The sequence below is a fragment of the Callorhinus ursinus genome, unplaced genomic scaffold (genome assembly GCF_003265705.2).
Source record: "Callorhinus ursinus isolate GAN/ISIS: 27379988/994484 unplaced genomic scaffold, GSC_fseal_2.0 scaffold54, whole genome shotgun sequence".
Taxonomy (NCBI): domain Eukaryota; kingdom Metazoa; phylum Chordata; class Mammalia; order Carnivora; family Otariidae; genus Callorhinus; species Callorhinus ursinus.
The window spans coordinates 5,700,970-5,722,011 of NW_027397116.1; the positions used below are offsets into that span (position 1 = coordinate 5,700,970).

Here is a 21,042-nt window from a genome sequence, read left to right on the forward strand (position 1 = left end):
GAAAGAAAGAAAGAAAGAAAGAAAGAAAGAAAGAAAGAAAGAAAGAAGGAAAGAAAGCCTTTGATCCATAATTTTATTTTACAAATTTATCCTAAGGAAATATGTATCCTAAGGAAATGTATCCTAAGCAAATACAAAGATTTACCCATAAATACGCTTACTGCAGCATTATGTATAAGAATTAAAATTGAAATGAATGTAAATGTGTGTGAAATGATAGCATGTCTGCCCAGAGCAAATGCTCTCAGCAGGAAACGCCTCCACACGGTGTTAAGTGAAACAAGCAAAGCAAGCGAGTCATGAAACAAAACATGCATCTTGTTATTAATGGAAGTTGGTAGCAAGATAACCACATCATAGAATTTTTTTTGTCTCTTCTGAAGTTTCCAAATTTTTCTGTGAATCACGTGTATTGTTTTTATAAACAAAAAGTTATTTTTACGTAGGAAAAATAATCACAACCTCTCTTGTCCCAATATCACAATCCTAGTGGCATGCTGTTCCCAGTAGTATTTCAAGTCATAACACATCAGTTCCTAGACTTTTTACATTATCGGCACATGCACACTTCACAAAGATACAGCACTAACAAATAATAATAATAATTAATAATTAATAATAATAATATGCATCAATAAACCCTTCTGAACAAATGCTGCCCATAAAATGGCAACATTTCCACATCTACAGCCCCTACACAGACACTATCTTGCGTAACCCTACAAAAACCCTCTGAGGGAAGGATGAGCAAACTGAGGCTGGGAGCCCCACAGTGATTTGCCGCAGGGTTGGAGCAACAGGTACTGGGCCTCTGGCTTAGCTGCCTGCCTTGGTCCCGCCCACAGACTGAGCGTGAAGCACGAAGCGCTCTTGTACCTAGGAGCTCCATTGCCCGTGTGTTCCCAAGCACTGTGGCCCCGGGAACCAGAGGCCTGAGAACCCTTTGCAGTCGCTGCCTGATCCCCAACTCCTGGCATCGCTGGTGCCCCTGCAGGGTTTTCCGGCGCTCTGTCTCTGCACCGCAGCTACAGGAGAGTGGAACTCCCACCCACCCCATCCCGGTCTTATGGAAGGGTGGGCCCTCTGAGCAGCATCCGTGAAGAGCCCAGAATGGGGCAGGGCTGCGGCCAGTGGGACTGGGAACCTTCCTGGAGAGTCAAGTCAAGCGGGAGATCGTAGCTCAGCCAGAACTGCCAAACTGATCTCTGGTGTTTCGTTGCCTGGGAGCCCTTTTCTTTCTTTCTTTTTAGAGATGAAGAGCGTGGGGTGGAGGGGCAGAGGGAGAGAGAGCATCTCAAGCAGGCTCCACGCCCATCGCAGAGCCAATGCAGAGCTCCATGTCACAACCCTGAGATCATCACCCTGAGATCACAACCCAAGCCAAATCAAGAGTCGGGAGCCCAACCGACTGAGCCTCCCAGGCCCTCTGCCTGGGAGCCTTTCTTAACGTTATGCCAGGGATCAGCAAAGGGACCTGAAAATCCAGCTACTCTACGCATGGTAACTATTTCTTCTCTGACTGCTATCGTGTTACATCAGTAATAAGGCTGTTCCTAATAAGTTCCTAAGGATGACCTTAGGAACCCCTTTTGACAGAAAATAAACAGTTTCATGATACAGATCTATTTTTGTCCTGTCTACTTTCATGACAGACATACCTGAACTCTAAGCCCCAACTTTAGTCACACTTCCCAGGAAAGCCATGCATCTTTCTGCATGTTATCCACCCAGTCAGTGGTGCCCGGCATCCTCTGAGGCCAGAGCCAACGTCACCACCCTAAAGCCATTGATGTTCTGCTTGCTTCTCCACACCCCCAAGTGATTGGAATGCCCCTCATCCATGCTCCCGGGCACATATCCACTGCACACACCCCCAGGGCATTTACTGATCATGCTATGACCCGCAGTCTGCTCACCCATCTCCTTCATTGTGCTCTGAGCACCCCGCCCAATTCATCTCATTCCCTCGGTGTCTGGCACAGATGCCCGTAATGGTGAGCGGGATGCTCCAGGGAGGGAAGTGCTCCTCTGGACGTACTCTCTGGAATCCCCATTAAAAAGCCAACAAATTGGAGAGGTGCCTGGGTGGCTCAGTGGGTTAAGCGTTTGCCTTCGGCTCAGGTGGTGATCCCAGGATCCTGGGATCAAACCCCATTTCCAGCTCCCTGCTCAGTGGGGAGCCTGCTTCTTCATCTGCCCCTCCCCCCTCGTGTTCTCTATCTCTCTCAAATAAATAAACAAAATCTTTTTTTAAAAGCCAATAAATTGGAACTCGCAGCCAAATGACAAGGAAAAAATGAGAATTAGAGATATTCCTGCTGTGAGATGGAGACTATAACTGACAAATGAATGCATACACACCTATAAACTTACACAAACACATATACACATGTGTGCCTGCATACATATATGCATACACATGCATGTGTGTACACATGTGTATACATGTGCGCACACACATATACGTGTGCCTGCATACACGTGCATGTGCGTATACATGTGTATACATGTGCATGCACACACACATATATGTGTGCTTGCATACCTATATGCATACACATGTATGTGGGTATACACGTGTATACATGTGTGTGCGCACATATATGTGTGCCTGCATACAGGTGCATGTGGGTATACATGTGTATACATGTGCCCGCACACACATACGTGTGCTTGCATACACGTGCATGCGGGTACACATGTGTATACATGTGCACACGCACACACATGTGTGCCTGCATACATATATGCATACACATGCACGTGGGTGTACATGTGTATGCATGTGCATGCACATATACACATGTGTGCCTGCATACATATGTGCATGTGGGTGTACATGTGTATGCATGTATGCGAGCACATATACGTGTGTGCCTGCATACATATATGCATACACATGCATGTGGGTACACATGTGTATACATGTGCGCACACGCGCACACACACACACACACACACCATCCCCCTAGTCCAGAAAGGACCAGACCTGGGGAAGATGTTCACCAGAGAAATGATACAGATTGTTCATGGAAACAAGGGGTGGGCAAGGTGACCTAAGCAGGATATCCGGAAAATTACCTTTAACTGGGAAGCGAGTTCCGCTAAGAGAAGCTGGATTATTTTGATTAATGAAACTGAATTATTTTGATTTTTGAGTTATCTTCACTATTGAATAATTACAGATAATCATTGATTATTAAGTGAACCAACCCAGAAAGGGCAGTGCCTGGTGGTGGCACACTTCCATATTTGTTGAATGGAGGCCACAGCACAGCCAAATAAACAGCCAGACCATAGAACAGGAATGAAACAGCCTCAATTCTAACCCCCTTATTGCACACATGCAGAATTGAAACCCAGAGAGAAGAGGAGACCTACTTCAAGAAATATTTCTCATTGCCTGGAGAGCTGGGTAGAGAACCCAAGTGTCTCAGCTCTCAAGTCATTGGACAGGGATGTCCTCCCTCAGAGTAAAAGCAATAGGGCAAATAGCAAAAAATAATTTAGAAATTTCAGAGAACCTGGTTGTGGGGAAAGTATACTTTGGGATATTAGATGCTTAAAAGTTTTTTTTTTCTCCTACTCTTGGAGCTTTTTATCTGGTCTGTATAGTGAAAGGAAAGGGGGAAAGGAACAATCAATTGGAGAAGGAAAAAAGCATCCAGCCTTGCTTCTGCTCTTCTCCCTGCCCTGGACCCAGCCCTCCTTTCTCTGCCCCAAAGGTCTGAACACACTGGCAGCTGGAACAGACCCAGTCTACAGAGAGCTACGACAACCTTTCCCAACCCCCTGGACCCCAAGGTGAAAGTCAAAGACTCCCTTCCAACTCTGAGAGTAAAAGCATGTCTGTGTTACCCTTTGCTCTGCCCGGCCTCCTAGAATCTCCTCTTTGACCTTGGAGACTAAGTGATTTCTTTCCTCTGCCTTGAATGCCAATCCTGAGACCCTAGGTTTGCCCATAAGACTTGGAATCCCCACCGCATTCACAACCTAGTCCCCAAGCCTCTCACTATCTCTGACCCCTAGAATCACAGAACCTTGATTCCTGAGTCCAGATCCTGACTGGATCCCCTCCCAACCTTGCCAAGTCTCAGTAGTGCTTATAAACCTTCCTAGAGATCCTGGTGAGTCATCCAAACACCCAAGCTGGCAACCGTGGAGGGGGGGAACATGTGGCCAGTGCTAAGAAAAATTCTCCAAGCCAGTTTTCTTTGCCCATCTACCGATATTTTGGACTATTACAATATAAAAATTAGTGAGGAAGATACCAAATTATCCCAGAGGTGTTTGAGAACAGTCACTTTGAAATGATGGTTGATTTCATTTTTGTGTTCATAACAGAATAGAGAAAATCTGCATGTTTCATCTTAAGCAACACTAGAGAGCTTAGACCCAGGTGCCAATCCCAGTCTCACCACGAAGGATGCTGTGAGTTTGGGGAAGTTACTTTATCTCTCCCAAAAGTCAGTTTCCTTAACTGGAAAGTGAAAACAACAGTATCTCCCTCACACAGAATATTTCTTGGGATTAAATCAGCTGTGACACAGGGCCTGGCACATAGTAGGTACTCGTTCAAAAATTAGTTCTCCCCTTTCCATTTTCCTCCTCTGCAAATTATTCACAATGTGTAATCCGAGCATGAGAAAACTACCACCACCTGGTGTACGGGTCTCAAAACTGCATACGCAGCAGCAAAGGTGAAAATACAACCTCCACTCACAAAATAGCAAAACCAATGTTCAGAAATGACTGAAAGCTCCATACTTAAAATACTTCAATTATATATGTGGGATTGCAGCCACTGGAGATGCTAGCACGGTGGGTAGAATTAATCCAGGCAAACTTCCTGGAAGAGGTACACCTTATTTTGAAATGTGAGAGATAAAGGAGAAAGGATGCGGGCTAATTGAGAAGAAGAAATGATTTCCTGTGCAAAGTTGGTCAGGTGGGCAGAAGGGGGGGAATCTTGGAAGCAAAAGAGAAAGGTCTGGGAGGCCTCATGGTGGCAAATAAGATCAACTGGAGCCTTTCGTCCAACCCAGGCTGTTAAGCCTTTAATCACAGAAGAAAATAAGAGATAACTTGAATGGCTTGATGTAAGTCACCCCACTACAGGCCACCTTCCTGGGACAGGCAGCTGATGGAATCCAAACACAGCATCTGTAACCTGTGGATGTCCTCCCTTTGGTCAAGACCTGCTTCCGGGGACAGAAGGTGTTGGAAGCAGTCATGTAAGGCCATTGTGACAAAGAGCCTCAGAAACGAGTGGAGATGTGTTTCTCCTTGGATTTTCCCACCTGGTAGGTAGCAGAGGTTGCATTAGGCAGCAAGGCCTCGAACCTGGCTCTCCACTCCCTTAGTCTACATTCTGGCCACACCCATGATGAAATGTGCTGCGCCTTCTCTTTCTTCTAGATCTTTGAAGACAATCCTCCTTCTGCCTGAAAAGCACTTCAAGGGTCCCAGCTGAGAGATGGAGTTTTCCAAAAAGCCTTCTCTGATCCAACTCCAGCACCCAAAAATCCCCTTATCTTAGCATGTATTGTTACATTGTATCATAATTTCTTGTCCTCTTGTCTGCAACTACATTTGACTCTAAATCCCAAGAAGGAATCTTTTTCTTGTTTGTTGCTGTTTCCCCAGGACCTAAAATAGTGCCTGGCACATCAAGGTCCTTGATAAAGATTTAAGAATGTCCACAAACCCCCCACTGAAGTGGTTCTGAGTACCCCAGAAATGAAGGAACTCAGGATAGGGGGGACCTAGGAGCATCCATCTTCGCTGCCCTGAAGCTTGCTTCTGATATGGCTTTGGTCCTGGCCAGTGCTGTTGATCAGCCCAGCACCACCTTGATAGGCTGACTTTGGCCAGGATCATCCCACCGGCCCTCCACATCCATCTCGCCTAGGCTTTGGGGAATCCAAGTTACCCTGCCCCACACCCTACAGCGTATTCTGAGTATAGTGCCATGTGTTGACCAGCCTTGGCAACCGAACTGGGCGTAGTGCTTCAACCATGAGGCTGGTCAAAACAGACCAAGGCCATGCACAATTGTCTCAGAGACTCAATTTTTTTTTTTTTAATGTGGGGAGAGTTCACCCTGATCCAAGAAAAAGAAGACAAAACTACAAAGGGATCAGGCAGGAAGGACTAAATCTAGAACAACCCAGAGCCCAGACACCTAGACAATCATAATGGCTACTTCCATAGGCTCCAGGTGACATCAGGTCAAAAGAAACATCGGGATAGTCCTGAAGTGGGAAAGAAGACATGTGGGCAGCTTTTGGAAAAGAAGTAGCATTGAAAGTAGGGAGAGATGTGTGCCACCGCGAAGGACAGGAAGCATCAGCCAACCACTGTATATGACCCTAGGCATCTCTAACACCAGTTGCCAAAGTAACTTCCTCCTCTCTCACTGCGGCTGCCCCTTGGCAGCAGCATAAGGACCTGGCATGGTCTGTAGTGGCGTCCCAGAAACATCCTGAATGCAGGGTTTTTTCTGTGTCTCTACCCCTTGTTCCCTCCTATCGACATCATGAAGAAAAAAAAGGCTCTATCTCCCCAAATCTTGAGGGTGCTTGAGGGTGCCTCTCTTCTGTTACTCTGCGGTGCATAAAAGGTCCCAGGCAGGGGCAGAGGCAGGTGGAGGTGACAGAAGAGTCAGCCTCGGAATAGTGGCTTCTCCCGCAGTGGACTCGGAAAGCAACCTTGCTTCCACATCACAGCACCCACATTTTTCTATCCCTAGGCCATACCCATCCCTTCAGCTAAGTGTGACTGAGCTAGCCCCTTTCTGCCAGGAGGCCTCCCAAACTGTTAGATCCCTCCTCCTTTGCAAGCACCACTATCATTTAGCATTTCTGCCACTTCTTACATCCAAACGGCCATCTCGGGGGGCTGCCCAACTGGCGCAGCAAGATGATTTGGAAGGGCTAGTACCATCAGAGTGCAGTTGTCCCACATTTCTTGCTCCCATCCCTTTTAATCCCCACCCCACCCCCAATTCCACATGTTGCCTTCCAACATGGACGATGGCCTTGCCTGCGCTCTGCCCCACAGACCGATTATGACATAATTACTCTTGCTCTGTGACCATGGGTCTAGCCAAGCCTGACCCTCACGCTATCGATTCGCCCTGAGTCATTTATCAACAGGGTGGCTGATTCCCCGTGTCTGAGTAAGCGGGAGAGGTATTTCGTCAAGACATTTGACACCTTCCTTTGAAGGGTGAACGACAGAATATATGAATGCCTCTGATTAACATCTAAAGGCAGCCTGGCTGCCCTGAAATTGCCCCTCCATAGAGCAGCTCTCCGTAAATCCAACCGGCTCTCACTGGAGGGACCACTACCATTTCAACTCATTTATCAGCAATTCCATCTGCCTCAGTTTGGGGCATATTCCATGTGTCCGTGATTCTGTCGTGTCAGGGCCAGGGGCTGCTCCCTCAAGTTTCTGGCCTCCACAAAAGGCCTAATCCAGGCCTGTCATCTTTCCCAGCAATAGCTGGGGCAGCTGCTGTTTCTTCCTCCATAGCACGGTGGTTGCCAGAAAGTCCAGGGGGCCCACCATCTGATTTCCATGCTTGGAACTAAATCTGTGTGTGCCTGATCTTTCCCTGAAACTGCAGGAGGGAGCTATGTCCCTCCACCTTTTACTCCAATCAGATTTAACGTCTTTTCGAGAGGAGTGGTGAGCTCATCCCGGATCCCATTCAACTTCAAAAGGCCAACTGTCCCATTAACCTAATTGTCTGACTTTCAGTCACTTGCTTAAATTACCAACGAATGGTTGACCATTCCTGTCCAAACAAGATATGTTAAAGCATTCCCACTAAAAAGAAATTGCTTCCAACCATGACAGATGAGTGTCTCCTTTAAAGGATTATTATAATAATTGTGGTAGATATGCTTCTGAGCCCTGAGAAATTTTTAAAAGAAAGATGTGAGTGGCAAATCTGTGTAAATCACAACCTCTGGCATCTTTTCTTAGTGAGAGCATTTTGAAAAGTTTGCCATTCAAACCAAGCTATGCTAAATTATAAAGACAATCAAATATCAGTACAATAGAACAGTTGTCCTTCTGGGGAAAAAAAAAATCCCTCAGGAAAAAATATAATGAAACTATCAGTAGCCCCTGTTGGCTACATTAAAGCTAATAAAATTACCAATGATAAATTTCTCGTCAATGACGGTTCCCTGCTGCGCTGCTTCTGCTGGGCTTTACTCACAGGGAACCAGGCAGGGAGACTGAATTATTTGTTAGACTCATTTTATTGGTTTAGGCTTTGGGGGGCAGCGGGTTATATGGGAGATTCTTTTCATGTTTTGTTTTTTTCCCCTCAAGAAGCAGCTGGTTTTGTCTTTAGTTTCAAATGTCAATAAAAAAAAATCAGGGAAATCATGAGAAGGCAGGAATTTGTACATGGGAGCTTCGCAACACACCTGATGTCAATCCCAGCCGGTGTGCCAGGAGGGGTGGCTCAGGTCTCAATGGGGGAGACAGGTGGAGGAGAAGGGCTGGATTGACATGGCCGATAGGTGGGTCTGGCAGAGGAAGGGAAGGGGGTACCGAGAGGTGTGGATGGGAAGAGGAGCCAAAAGGTGCGTGGGCTGGGGGCTGAGGAGCAGGCAGATGGCTGGGCCTGCAGCGCTTGGGGCCGCCTCACCATAACCCAGGCCTGGCCCCAGCCTCTTGATGATCCAAGCTGGCTTTTAGGTTTCTTTATGGAGATGCCAGCTACAGTATGCAAGGTATCACAGTTCCACTGCAAGTCTCCAGAACAGCATGGGGTTCCTAAAGACAAGATATGCGGCCAAAGTGCCTGGGCCTGGAACCTTCGGAAGAGAGGGGACTATGCCGATTTCAGAGGGTGCTTTCCTGAGTGCCCAGGATCCCATTACTGCTCCCTTCCCTTTAATGTCAACCAAACAGCCCTTTTCCACCTTAGACTCGGGACTGGGCCTACAAATTAAAATCCAAAACCTGGGCTGAAACTCAGCCTCAAATCTCTCAGACTCTCTCCTCTTACCTGGCAGGGCCCAGACCCAGGACCCCATGAGAACACTGGAGCATGTGTGTGACTGGAACTGGAGCCTCTAACTGGAGCATAACGCCCTCCTCTGAGAAACACAGCTCAGAGCCCAGGACGGCCCTGGTGCCCACCGCTCAGCAGGGCTCGGGTATTTCTGGGCACCTTCAGGCTGGCTCTTCTCCACATCCATGCTCTGCTCTGTTTCACCCTGCTCTGTTCCCAGGAGGTCGACTTCATTCATGGGACACCTTGGCAGGAGATCAGAGTCAGGAGCGTGGGGGGAGAACCAAGAGATAAGCGTCTTTCTTCCTCCTGCTCCCTCCATAAAGGGACAGGGGACGCCATAATATCAACAGCTAGGCCCTCTACCCTCAACTGAGAGCCTTCTCTTCCCCAGCTCCAGGCTCTAGGCTCCAGCAGCATGGCTCCATGTATGGGAGACTGAATAATGGCCCCTAACCATAACCAGTCCCTAATCCCTGGAACTTTTGAAGGTTACCTTCTACAGCAATAGGGGTTTTGCCGATGTGATTAAGGATTTTGAGATGGAGAGTTATCTGGATTAACACAGTTTGTTTTGTAAGAGGAAGACAGAGGGATATCTGACGTAGAAGGAAAGGCTGTGTGACCAGAAAAGCAGAGATCAGAGTGACACAGACATAAGCCAAGTTATCCAGCATCAGCCAGAAGATGGAAGAGGGAAGGAGCAGATTTTCTTTCCCCTGTGGCGTTCTGATCCTTCAGCCCTACCAACCCATCCACAACATTAGCCCAAGGAAACTCATTCTGGACTTCCGGACTATAGAACTGTAAGAGAATACATTTCTAATGTTTAAGTCATGAAGTTTGTAGTTATTTGTGACAATAGCCTTAGGAAACAAATGCATTCCTCCAGCCCCTTAGAGCTGGGATGATAATGTTTCTCCAACTCTTACTGGTCCCTCTACGTCTCTTGTGGGTCCCCTGAATCCTGTCCGTACCTGAGCGAATAGTCCTTCCCAAAAAGGTCCCTTCAAAAACCTGCTGAGTGTGCCTTTTGTTCCCTGCCAGAATCCTCTCTGATATATCCTACTTCATTCAAAAAGAATTTAAAACAAAAAGAATTTAAATAGAATATCAAAAAATATATATTTTTTTTATTTTGTTTAAGAGAAAATTTGGGAGAAAAAGAAAATAAGGATAAAAGAAATGGTGTAAAGATGAATATTAGTATACAAAATCCATACCACCATGCATACGTACAGCCCGGAACACTTTTTGGGAACTGACCTGAGGAGCTCCCCGGCATCCAATGCAAAGAAAAAAGGCATAATCAATTTTAGGTTCCTAGTTCTTAAACTAGCCTGACAGTAGGAATCTCCTGGATACCTTATCAAACATGCAAATATCCAGTCATCACCTCATCCAAGACCTACTGAAGCAGAACCTGGTTGAAAAGCAGTAAGAACCTGGATTTTAATAAATATCCAAGATGATTAGACAGGTCACAGCAACTGTAAGACAGGAACAAAATAGGACCCCTGGGTGGCTCAGTCGTTAAGCATCTGCCTTCGGCCCAGGTCATGACTCCAGGGTCCTGGGATCGAGCCCCGCGTCAGGCCCCCTGCTCAGCGGGAAGCCTGCTTCTCCCTCTCCCACTCCCCCAGCTTGTGTTCCCTCTCTCGCTGTGTCAAATAAAGTCTTTGAAAAAAAAAAAGATAGGAACACAATATGGGAATTGTAGAAAAGGGCAACAGTGTTAAAGACGTAAGAAGAAAGCCATCAACTCAAGAGTTGAGAAGATCTCCAAGTGATTATCTTTCCAGCTACAATCAGGCACTGTCTTCTATACTAGCATGTACAGATGTGAGGGAGGCCTTGATACTGGGAAGGAGACCAGGTTGAGCATGAAGTGAATACAGGGAGGTGAGAAGCCTGCAGAAAACAGAGCCAGAGCCCTGATCAAACCATGCCTGAAACTCATCTACCACTATACTTTCTCAATCATGGGAAGCAATAAATTTCCTTTATTAGATGTGCCATCTTACACTGAATTCTTTTACTTACATCTGAAACCATCCTATATAGTATACCTGTTGTATGTATCTAACATTTCCAACTGAAGATTTTATTTAAATTTTTTTAAATTTAAATTTAAAATGACAGAAAACTAAATTCTTGGAGAAAGAGAAACTTTACCAAAAGGAAGCATTTAGTTCTTTCTAGTAACTACAATCATTTTAGGGAATATTTTTTTCTCTCCTCCTGCCGCACTGCACCAAAAATATTACTAAATATTCTGACTTTTTTGTTCTCTTCATGATAGCTACCCAATACCAGGGTTTGGGATGCAACCAGAGACTAATCTGGAGCTTATCTTTCTTTACCTGCTATTGTAACAACTGTTTAGGCATTTACTGGAAACATGAAAAAGATCCAGTGACTTAACCCACCAGCCATTGTTAACTCTGTAAATGCATGATGAGCACTCATTTGGGGGACATCACATCATCTTCAACCCCAGGGGATATCCAGTGCTTAGTCAGCAGTGGGCTGTTGGGATCCAAGGGGTTAGAGACAGAGGAATCCGTGGAAATGGCATATTCAGTGGAGCCTGATTACATTTTGAGGACTCTGGCTATCTTTTCCCAACAAGTTCAGCTATTCTGAATGACTGACTAATTGATTTCTTAACTGGAATGGTTAATATTAGACGAAAGTATTGACAAAAATTCTAATACCTGGAGTTCCATTCACATCAACATAAAAATATGACTGAAGGGGAGTTATCATTTAATGGATATAGAAATTCAGTGTTGTAAGATGAAAAATTTCCGGAGATTGGGAACTGTACACTTAAAATGGTTAAGATGATAAATTTTGTGTTTTGTGTATTTTATGCACAATTCTATAGACAAACGGATAGATACAGATCTAAATCTGAAAGGGGAGGGGGATTAAATTTTATTGTCGCCCAGTAAGGTTTGCAATTTGTATATATAATAATAATATCTCCTGCATACAGTAGTTAGAAGTTTCATTGTGCCAGTACTTAAGTACCTAAGCACTCACTTACTATCTAATTTAATTCTCACAATAATCATATAAAGAAAGCATTGTTATCATTACTATTATTATTTCAATTCCGTGATAAGGAAACTGAGCCAGTGTTGGAGAAGTTCTAACACTAACCTAGAGTCATCTGAGCTGAGATACAAGCCCACTCAGTTTCTCCTGAGTGTAAGCTCCCCACCACCAGCCATACTGCCTTTCCAAAGTTTATTATCAGAAACTCTTGGCCCCACTTCGCAAAAGCAGAAGTTGACACTCAGAGTTAAGAAAATGGTCCATCACCAGGAAGATAGCTGGTGCAGAGTCCAGACACAAATCTAGCCTCTCTAGTTCCAATGTCTATGTCTGAGCTATAAACTTGGAGATGCTCTCAGGAGAGAATCTCAAACATTTTTGGCCTCAAAACTTCTTTACGATCTTAAAAAGTATTGAAGTAGCTAAAGGACATGTATCTGTGTGATTCTGCCCATTTCCATTTACTTCCAATTAGCACTGTCCAGGAGAACTTTCTATGATGATAGAACATCTCTGTACATCGGCACTGTCCAGTGTGACAGCCACTGGCCACATGTGGCTGGGGTGACTGAAGAAAGAAATATTTCACTTCATTCTAATTAATTTAAGTGTAAATAACCACGTGGCACAGACACACATGGAAAACCAAACCATATTTTTGGAACGTACTAGAATATGCACGCATTCCATAGGCCTCGGAGCCATGACATCACCACTCCTAATGTGACCTTTGGGAAACTCCATTGCACCCTTGTGGAAAAGCCAAAAACCTTTTATTGTGAGAATAGTTTTGACTTCAGGGATCTTCTGAAAGAGTCCTAGAGACCAGGAGGGGTCCCGGAACCATACCGGGAGTCTTAGGGGGAGCTGGACAGACGCACTGCTCCTTCCTGCCCAGAAGGAACCATTCTTCATGCCCCCCCCCGGGGCTCCTTCCTCCCATTTGGGGGCCCCCCGTAGCTCGGTTCTCTCGCTCACAGACCCAGTCGGGCGCGCTGCAGCTGGCCAGGGGTGAAGCGCCCTATCACCCCCAAGGCTGAAAACGGGGTGGGGGGGTAAGGAGAGCAGAGATGGTGGTGAGGCTTGCTGCGAGAGCATTCTCCCTCAGAGCCTCCAAGTCTCCAAGGCAGCGGGATCAAATCAAGAAGTAGAAAGAAACTTACAAAGTGAAATTCAAGATGCTGGAAAAGATGGAAAGGCCTCTTCTCCCCGGGGTGTCCCGCTTTTCCCCTCCTTCCGGCAGGCAGGAAAGAGGAGGCCGTTGGAGGGGGAGAGGAGAGGGCTTCGGAGGGTCTTCTGGGGCAACTCAATCAAAGAAATTATTTTCCCACAGACGAAGCCAAGAATATCTTAATGGCTTTTTCCTGATTGAGGAATAAATCTATTAATTTATGGCCCAGCCCCAAACCGGTTGTGTCAACCCCGCCCACCGCCTTTAAAAAAAAAAAGTGAGAAATGTTTCAAAATTCCACTCATTTTCGTGATCTCCATCTTCTCTCTCTTACTTCTTCCTCTTTATTCACTCCGTTACTTCGTAATTCACCCTGCTCCATTTTTTGCTTCTACCGCTCCTCATATTTTCAAATAAATCGCCACCTCCGTTGATGGACGCACCTGATGAGCTCCCACCTCCCCCGAGCAAAGTGAAGACTCCCACAAGCGTCGTTAGATGTCCCTGGAGAGAAGCAGTAACAGCGCAGGCACCTCACCGCCGGCCCGAGCGGCCGGGTGGATCCCAGAACACGCGTTTTCGCTAAGCCTGGGTTCGCGAAAAGCTTCCGGGCCCTAAAGCCCCGGCCCAGCTGTAAATCAAAAGAAAGCAAGAAGGCGAGAAGCCAGTGTCAAAGAGACTCACAATGACTACCGCCGAGCGCAATTAACACGCCCCGGGGGTAATTGCTCAATGGCCCGTATTTATGGACTGGGCCACCCCCGCTCGCCTGACCTCGACAGCTCGAGGCTCCCATGGAGGGGACGAGTGCCCGGCCCCTTCCGAAGAGGACTAAGGGTGGGTAAACCGACCCCCTGGGGCTTTCTGTGGAAATTCAGCCTGCCCTCGCCTGCGTGGCTCTTAATAGATTCAAAATAAGTAGTGGTGTCATTAGTTCCCTGGTTTAGATAAGGTAGGCCGTGCAGAGAGGGAGATGTAAATTATTCCCAACTCCACTTATGAACTGCCTGTCCCTTGGTGACTTAATTAGCCTTTCTTTGCCACGGTTTATTCATCTGTAAAATGGGGACACTGTAAGTCATCACCTAACTGGAATCTAGTAAAAAGCAAATAAATTAATAGATATAAAGTTTTCACAACAGTGCCTGCCACAGAGGCACGCAACAATCCGCTACGTGTGAATCAAAAGTTGTGCCCGATATTATTAGTTAAACTGAGTTAGGCTAAACCGTCCTTCGAGGTGCTAGGCGGTCACACTCCATGACACCAGTCCTGGTGACACCGTGAATAAAAGGACCTGAAGGGGGGGAAATCGGAGGGGGAGACAAACCATGAGACTATGGACTCTGAGAAACAAACTAAAGGTTCTAGAGGGGACGGGGTGGGGGGATGGGTTAGCCTGATGATGGGTATTAAGGGGTGCATGTATTGAATGGAGCACTGGGTGTTATATGCAAACAATGAATCATGGAACACTACATCAAAAACTAATGATGTAATGTATGGTGATTAACATAACATAATAAAATAAATAAAATAAAATAAATAAATAGATTAATTAATTAATTAATTAATATAATATAATATAAACGTGAAACAAAACAAAACAAAAAAGGACCTGTCTTGCTCTGGCTGCCTGGCTTCACTCACAGCTCCTATGCGCCGGTGTGGACCGGCCTCGGAAAGAGTGTGGACAGGCTTCGTGCTAACCCGGCAGTAATGAAGCAGGAGCACTCGAAGCTCTGGTCTTGCCCTGCTTTGGCCACCCGCCCCGACCATCTTCGCGCCTCCTCCAGTACCTGAGGCCCAAGCAATTGTCTCAATTTGCCCCGACTTTTTGATGGGCCCTTTTATCGGCCACGGGCGGACTCGAGAAATAGAAGGAAATCTGGGCCCACGGGAGGAGGACCGAGCCGAGACCTCGACTTGAAGCTGGGAGGAAGCGGCGCGGTGGGGACACCGGGGCGCGTCACCTGTCCGCACTTGGGGCCACGCAGTCCTACACCGGGCCCTGAATCCCACCCTCTAACCCCGTACCAAGGCCACACTGTCGGTATAGACGCGCCTCCCTCCCGAGGCGACAGAACGCAGGCCTCGGAACCGGTGTCCTAGGCTTGAGGGGCTGGGTCAGGGCGGCTCGGCCGGCACCCACCTCCCCCCAGGACTTTCATTTTCAGCCGCGCCCTCCCGGGGAGGTTTATGGCCTGAGCGCGGCAAAGGAGAGACTCGTGGGCACCATACTTGGCCGCGGCGCCTACGGCCCCAGCTCGCGGCCTCGGGGACGCGCGGGGCCCCATCCTTCTGGTGAGCGGGGCTCTGGAGCCAGAAAGTGTACACAGACCATAAATTTCCTGCGCGTCCGGCGCCGGGCCCCTCGCTCCGGCCCTGGGAGCTGCGTCCGGCGCCGGGCCCCTCGCTCCGGCCCTGGGAGCTGCGGCCAGCGGTAAGCGCTGCTGGGACTGGCCTCAGGTCCAGGCCGGTCGCATTCCGTCCCGCCGCTGCACGGGCACCAGAGCAGCGTGGGGACTCGGGTCACAGCCCGCCAGAGGCTCCGGGCCGCTGCGTAGGAGGAGGAGGCGGAGGGAGGCAGCAGAGCCGGAGGCAGGCGAGGCCTGGGGGAGGCCAGGTGAGGATGGAAAGAGAAAGGAGTGACTAGGAGCGACTAGGAGCTCAGAGGGGCAAGCCTCTGTGCCTTCTAGACTACTCATCTCTTTCCATCTTGAGGTGGAGGGGGACAGTAAGTGCTCGTGGCCACCACTCACTCAAAGATGCTTTTGTAGTGAACTCTCCCCTCCTTCGATTGTCAACCTTGTACACCAGCCAGGGCCCACCAGGAACGCGCTTTCCCTGGGGGCGGGGGGCGGGGCGGTACAGCAAGACGACTCTTAATGGATTTCTCTGTGGTGGTGTCCACTCGCACAATGTCAAGCGAATATCTGAAATAATGAATGGAGTAATTCAGTAAAAAAGAGAGCAGAGCTTTTCTTTGAACTTTGAACTTTTCTTTTTCTTTGAAGAGAGAGTCAGGGAAGCCCACCAGTTCAGGACTGGGACAAGAAACTGGTGGTCTTCGGGGTCAGAGGCGTGGCCACGCCCCTCGACAGCCAGTACCCGGATCAAATTACCCAACCTCTTTGTTTCCCAAACTGGATAATGTGTCAGATTGGAAGAATAGTATCTTCTCGCCCAGGGTTGCTGGGAAGGTTAAATGAGATACAAGACTTTCAAATTCTTGCTTTTAAAAGTGGGAAACGACTGAGTCTGTTTCCTCCGTTTTCACTTGCACAGCCCCCTCCCTTGGGTGATTTCCAGGTAAAGACGCGTCCGGGACAGAAGAAATTAGCGATGTAATGGCGGTAACAGCGGTGACAGTCTAATAACCAGTCTCACTTAGTGAGCGCAGGGTAAGTGTGCCTGAAACCGTGCCTACCTCAGTGACTGTGCACCGTATCAGACACGCTCCCTTAACCCATGTAGCCGGGATATGGAACTGCCTCCAGGTTGCTGAGCGAACTGACGGGAAGAAAATGGGAAGGCATAGTGGGAGAGCTGGAGAAGACTCAGAAGGCAGGATGGGTGTCCTCAGGACCATTCCTCTGCAATGGAAAAACCAAAAGAAGTGGGCAAGACTGAGAAAGAAAGGTTCCCGTAGCTAAAACTGTTGGTTCAGACCGTGCACCTCAGGGCACCTCCCTCCAACTCCCGCCAGGAGCCGCTCGTGGTCTCTAACCCAGAACCCGGCAGCACGTAGTAGGCGCTCAAATGGTGTATGCGTGTGTTGATGGATGACACGGAGGCTTTGGGTGGCCCCTGTGCGCCGGCACATCTCCCTTGTCTCCTGAACAAAGCTTCTGATGAGGATGGCATCTTTGCACCTCTTTCTTTTTTAATCTTACGGGCCCATTCGTTTTTTTAATAATAGGAAAAAAAAAAAACTGCCTTTCATTTCATTTTGGGTCATGGAGGAGGCTGGAGTCCACCATCTCTGGAGCAGCCTGGTTGCCGGAAACCTACCGTCACACACCCTAGCGGCACCACATCCACATCGCCTGCCCCGATTGCCCCGGAACCCAGCCAGCGTGGCCCAGCGCCTCTTAAAATTCTAAGTGGAAGCTTGCACCAGCGCAGGATGAAAGGAAGAGCCCGGCACAGGGAGTGGAGAGGAGGAAACAAACAAACAAACAAACAAACAAAAGGGGTAGGGATGCCCAAAGCGAGGAGGGGGACAAGGGAGAGTGGAGAGCGAAGGAAGTGGGAACATTTACATTACAGTCGACATTCGGTTTTAAAATTGTGTGCCACAGAAAAGCCTTTAGTTTGACTCTTTTCTAGTTTTTTTGCCCATTTGTTCAACCCCAAAACTGTGCTCTCAGGGAGAGAAGTCAATAGAGGAGGCAGGGACCTTGCGGGCCATGAGAACAAAGGGATTTGGCTTAGGTCGCTGCAGAGGACCCAAGGAGGGCTTACGGGACGATTTTCTGGGCGCTGCACACCCGTGCGGGGCTGATGTCGGGACCAACCCCGGCGAGGTCGCGGCCTGAGGGCCCTCTCTGACCTTGGACTGGGCGCTGAGCCGGCGGGTTGGGGATCTGAGAAGAGTGGTGATCGCCGTGCGGAGTAGGCCCCCGCTAAAAGCTTAAGGCTTCAAGCGCGGTCTGCGCAGGGAGCCGGGAGAGCCGGGCCGCACCGAGTCTTGGGACACTCCTTTGGAGGGCATGCGAGGCCTGTGATTCTCTCCAGAGAAGGATCCAGAAAATGGCCAGATGATTAACCGATGCCTGTGGGGATTGCGAGATAAGGAATCCTATTCAGTTATAAATTCATTCGTTCGTTCGTTCATTCATTGGCTCATTTCTTGAGCTCGCATCGCGTGCTGGAAAGTGCGCGGTGCACTCCTTACCGCATTCCGACAAACAAAAATAAACAGCCCTGACAAATCAAAGCGAGGCTGAAATTTGCGGACGCTGAAATCGCCGGAGGCGAGTAGGGGGTGAGGGCAGCTCCGGAACTCCGGGAAACTAACTGAGGCTTTCGTGCAGCAGAGGGAGTAAGCAAGGTGCACATTCAGAGCAGCAAGCTCCCTGCGCTTCGCTGTGCCGAGGGACCCTCGCGCTGATCTTAACGCCCGGAGGCGGCCACCCCGGGAAACACACAAAGTTTCTGCCTTCCGCCCTGGTCCTTACGTTGACTGCTAGTGAGATGACTGTGGACGAGTCACTCCATACACAGAATGAGGCCAGCGACGCCAGTCTGCGCGCGACGTTCTACACACAGATGAACGTGCGCGAACGAGTGCGGCCGTCACCTGTATGGAGCGCAACTTGGGAACTCATTTTCTTGCTGAGCAATGGACTTAGTATCGGGGACCCTTGTGTATCCTCAACCAGATGATTTGGGACTTCCAAGTCCGCTCCTCCCGGGGTCACCACTCAGTAGCTCCCGTGCCTTGTTGCTCAGCTTCTTGCTGTGTTTACAATGCTAACCACGGGATCACATTGTTCCTGAGGATTCACTGGGACTATAAATAACCACAAGGACCACAATAATGTGTCACTCATTTATTCAATAAACACTTCTTAAGGCTTCTTCCCTGTACCAAGCGCTGTGCTAGGTGCTAGAATTACTCCCACGTGAAGCAGAGCCCAACCCTGCCCTCAAGAAGCAGAGGATGCCTTTTCCCAGCTAAATGGACAGTTGATATCCTATTTCCGTTTTGAAGTCTCTCCCTCTATGCGATTAGTTAAGAACTTAATTAAAAACTCACAAAATGCCATTTGTCCTGACGTGATCTCACCAGCGGGCCCATATTTTTCCCTCCTTGGACCCCAGATACTTGCTTAAGTTTCCCTCGAATTGGAAGTGTCAGAAAACTCTAGCTCCTCCCCCTTCCAAGTCCCAAGGAAAATTCCCAACCTTATCTACAAGCATTGTCTGAACACCTGCTGTGCGCACAGAGTGCTAGGTGCAGTGCCTAGAGGACAGAGAGGAAGGACTGCCACGGGGCTTCTCATGGAGTCAGTGGGTCTGAGCTCAACCTCCGTGGACACCGCTATCCAAACACTCCGATCTACCCTTTAAAAGGTTTCTCTGGGGGACACTGTGACTGCCCTGAATTCTAATGAGCCTCCATCTAAGGATTTAATTTCTGGGAGAGTAAGGATTTTCTGACACTTTTTTCAACTGTGCAAGTACTAATAAGGTAATGAACACCACAATTAATAAATGAAGAGAGGAAGAATAGTAAGTGTATGGTGCTGATTGTATGCCATCCACTTTCTCATTTCACATTTTATAATGCAATTAATTCTCACAGCAGTTTCTAAAAATCAAAGTTAGGTGACTTTGATTATTTCCTAATGTAGAGATGAAGAAACTGAAGCCAAATGGTTATATTTCCCAAGGTCTCACATTTAGTAATTGGTGAATGAATGGATGCCTCTTGGGCTACTTTGCGTTGGGGTCAGCCATGCTCCTGACTCCCTTAACTCCAAGCTCTATCTGCCGGCTTCTTCTCATACCCAGCCCCCAGAGTCATTGGGGCCACCAAAGCCTTGAGCTCTGGTCATGGGTCAGGTGGTGTAGCCGCTGTCACCTCCATGGCCTTCTATTACAGGTATGTCACCCACGGAGGACAGTGCACAAAGGGGAGGCTTAGTATCTGCCGGATGGGACCAGGTCCAAGGGCAGGGGGAGGAAGAAGGTGCTAGCACAGCAGTTGCCTAACAAAAATGATAAGGCCTCGAACCCCTTGTGTTGCCCAGAATCTCACATGTCAGCAACCACTGATGGGATTGGAAAAACACCAAGGATGATGCCTTCACCCATGAGCAGGCTGTGGTCCCGACCTTAGACATATTAGCAAAGCTAATGGTGGCACAGGCTGAAGGGTGGAGTATCAATCAGGGAGAGGCCCAGGTCTGAAACTCCTGGAGCAAGTGTGCCAACTGGAGCTCACAGTGCCCCCCCCCACACACACACACACAAAGTCTCAGCACCTCTTATGCCCTTTCTAAAAAGCCATTGAGCTGTAACAATCCAGATCAGAATCTGATTGATCAAGTGTGTCCCAGAGGATCCTCTCCTTTTACACCTCAGGAAGCACTAACCCCACAGCCTTATCTGAGTCCTGGCATCACTCTCCAGGGGACGTTGGGCAAGTGTGAAGAACCCAGACTCTGTTACCTCATCCTTAAAATGAGGAAGTCAGAAGTAATCACACCTGTGAGGACATCTATGCTTGTTCATAAAATGACAGAAGGCAGAACATCTAAGGGACCCAAGGGCCAGCAATTCTCTGAGCTCACCTGTCAGAGGCGCAAAGCCTGTGCCTGTTAGAACCTGGGTGGGAGAAGGGGAGGGAATAAGCTAGAAAGTGCACCCAGCCCTGCGTAGCAGTCAGGAAGTCTAAAGAGTGGCTACAGGGGGGTCCCGATGCAAGTTTTAATATCCCCATGCTTTGGGAGAACCCACAGAAAAGGCCATTCATTGGTCTTTAGGACCAGGCCAATCCCCTTACAACCTCAAAGGGAAGAAGGTGAGCCAGATGCGTGCGCGAGCACAGTTAAGTCGGGGTGTATCTCCCCTAGCCCAAATACCTGCAGTTAAAGTCCTCCGAAACCCAGTAGTTGGGTCTTCACAAAGATCATGGAGTGTGCAACCTCCTCCCCAAAGACTAAAGAAGGGGGGATGTGAGGGCCCTGCATGTTTAGGGTCCTCTCTACCCTCTTTAAAGTAGTGTCACCGCGTCCTATGGGGAAGGCCGAGTTCT

General features: G+C 48.2%; 1 pseudogene; it reads right to left on the reverse strand.

Annotated features, from left to right (window-relative positions):
- Positions 1 to 15,053, reverse strand: part of LOC112839174 (ATPase PAAT-like) — a 91,171-nt pseudogene extending 76,118 nt beyond the window's left edge.
- Positions 15,054 to 21,042: the final 5,989 nt, after the last annotated feature.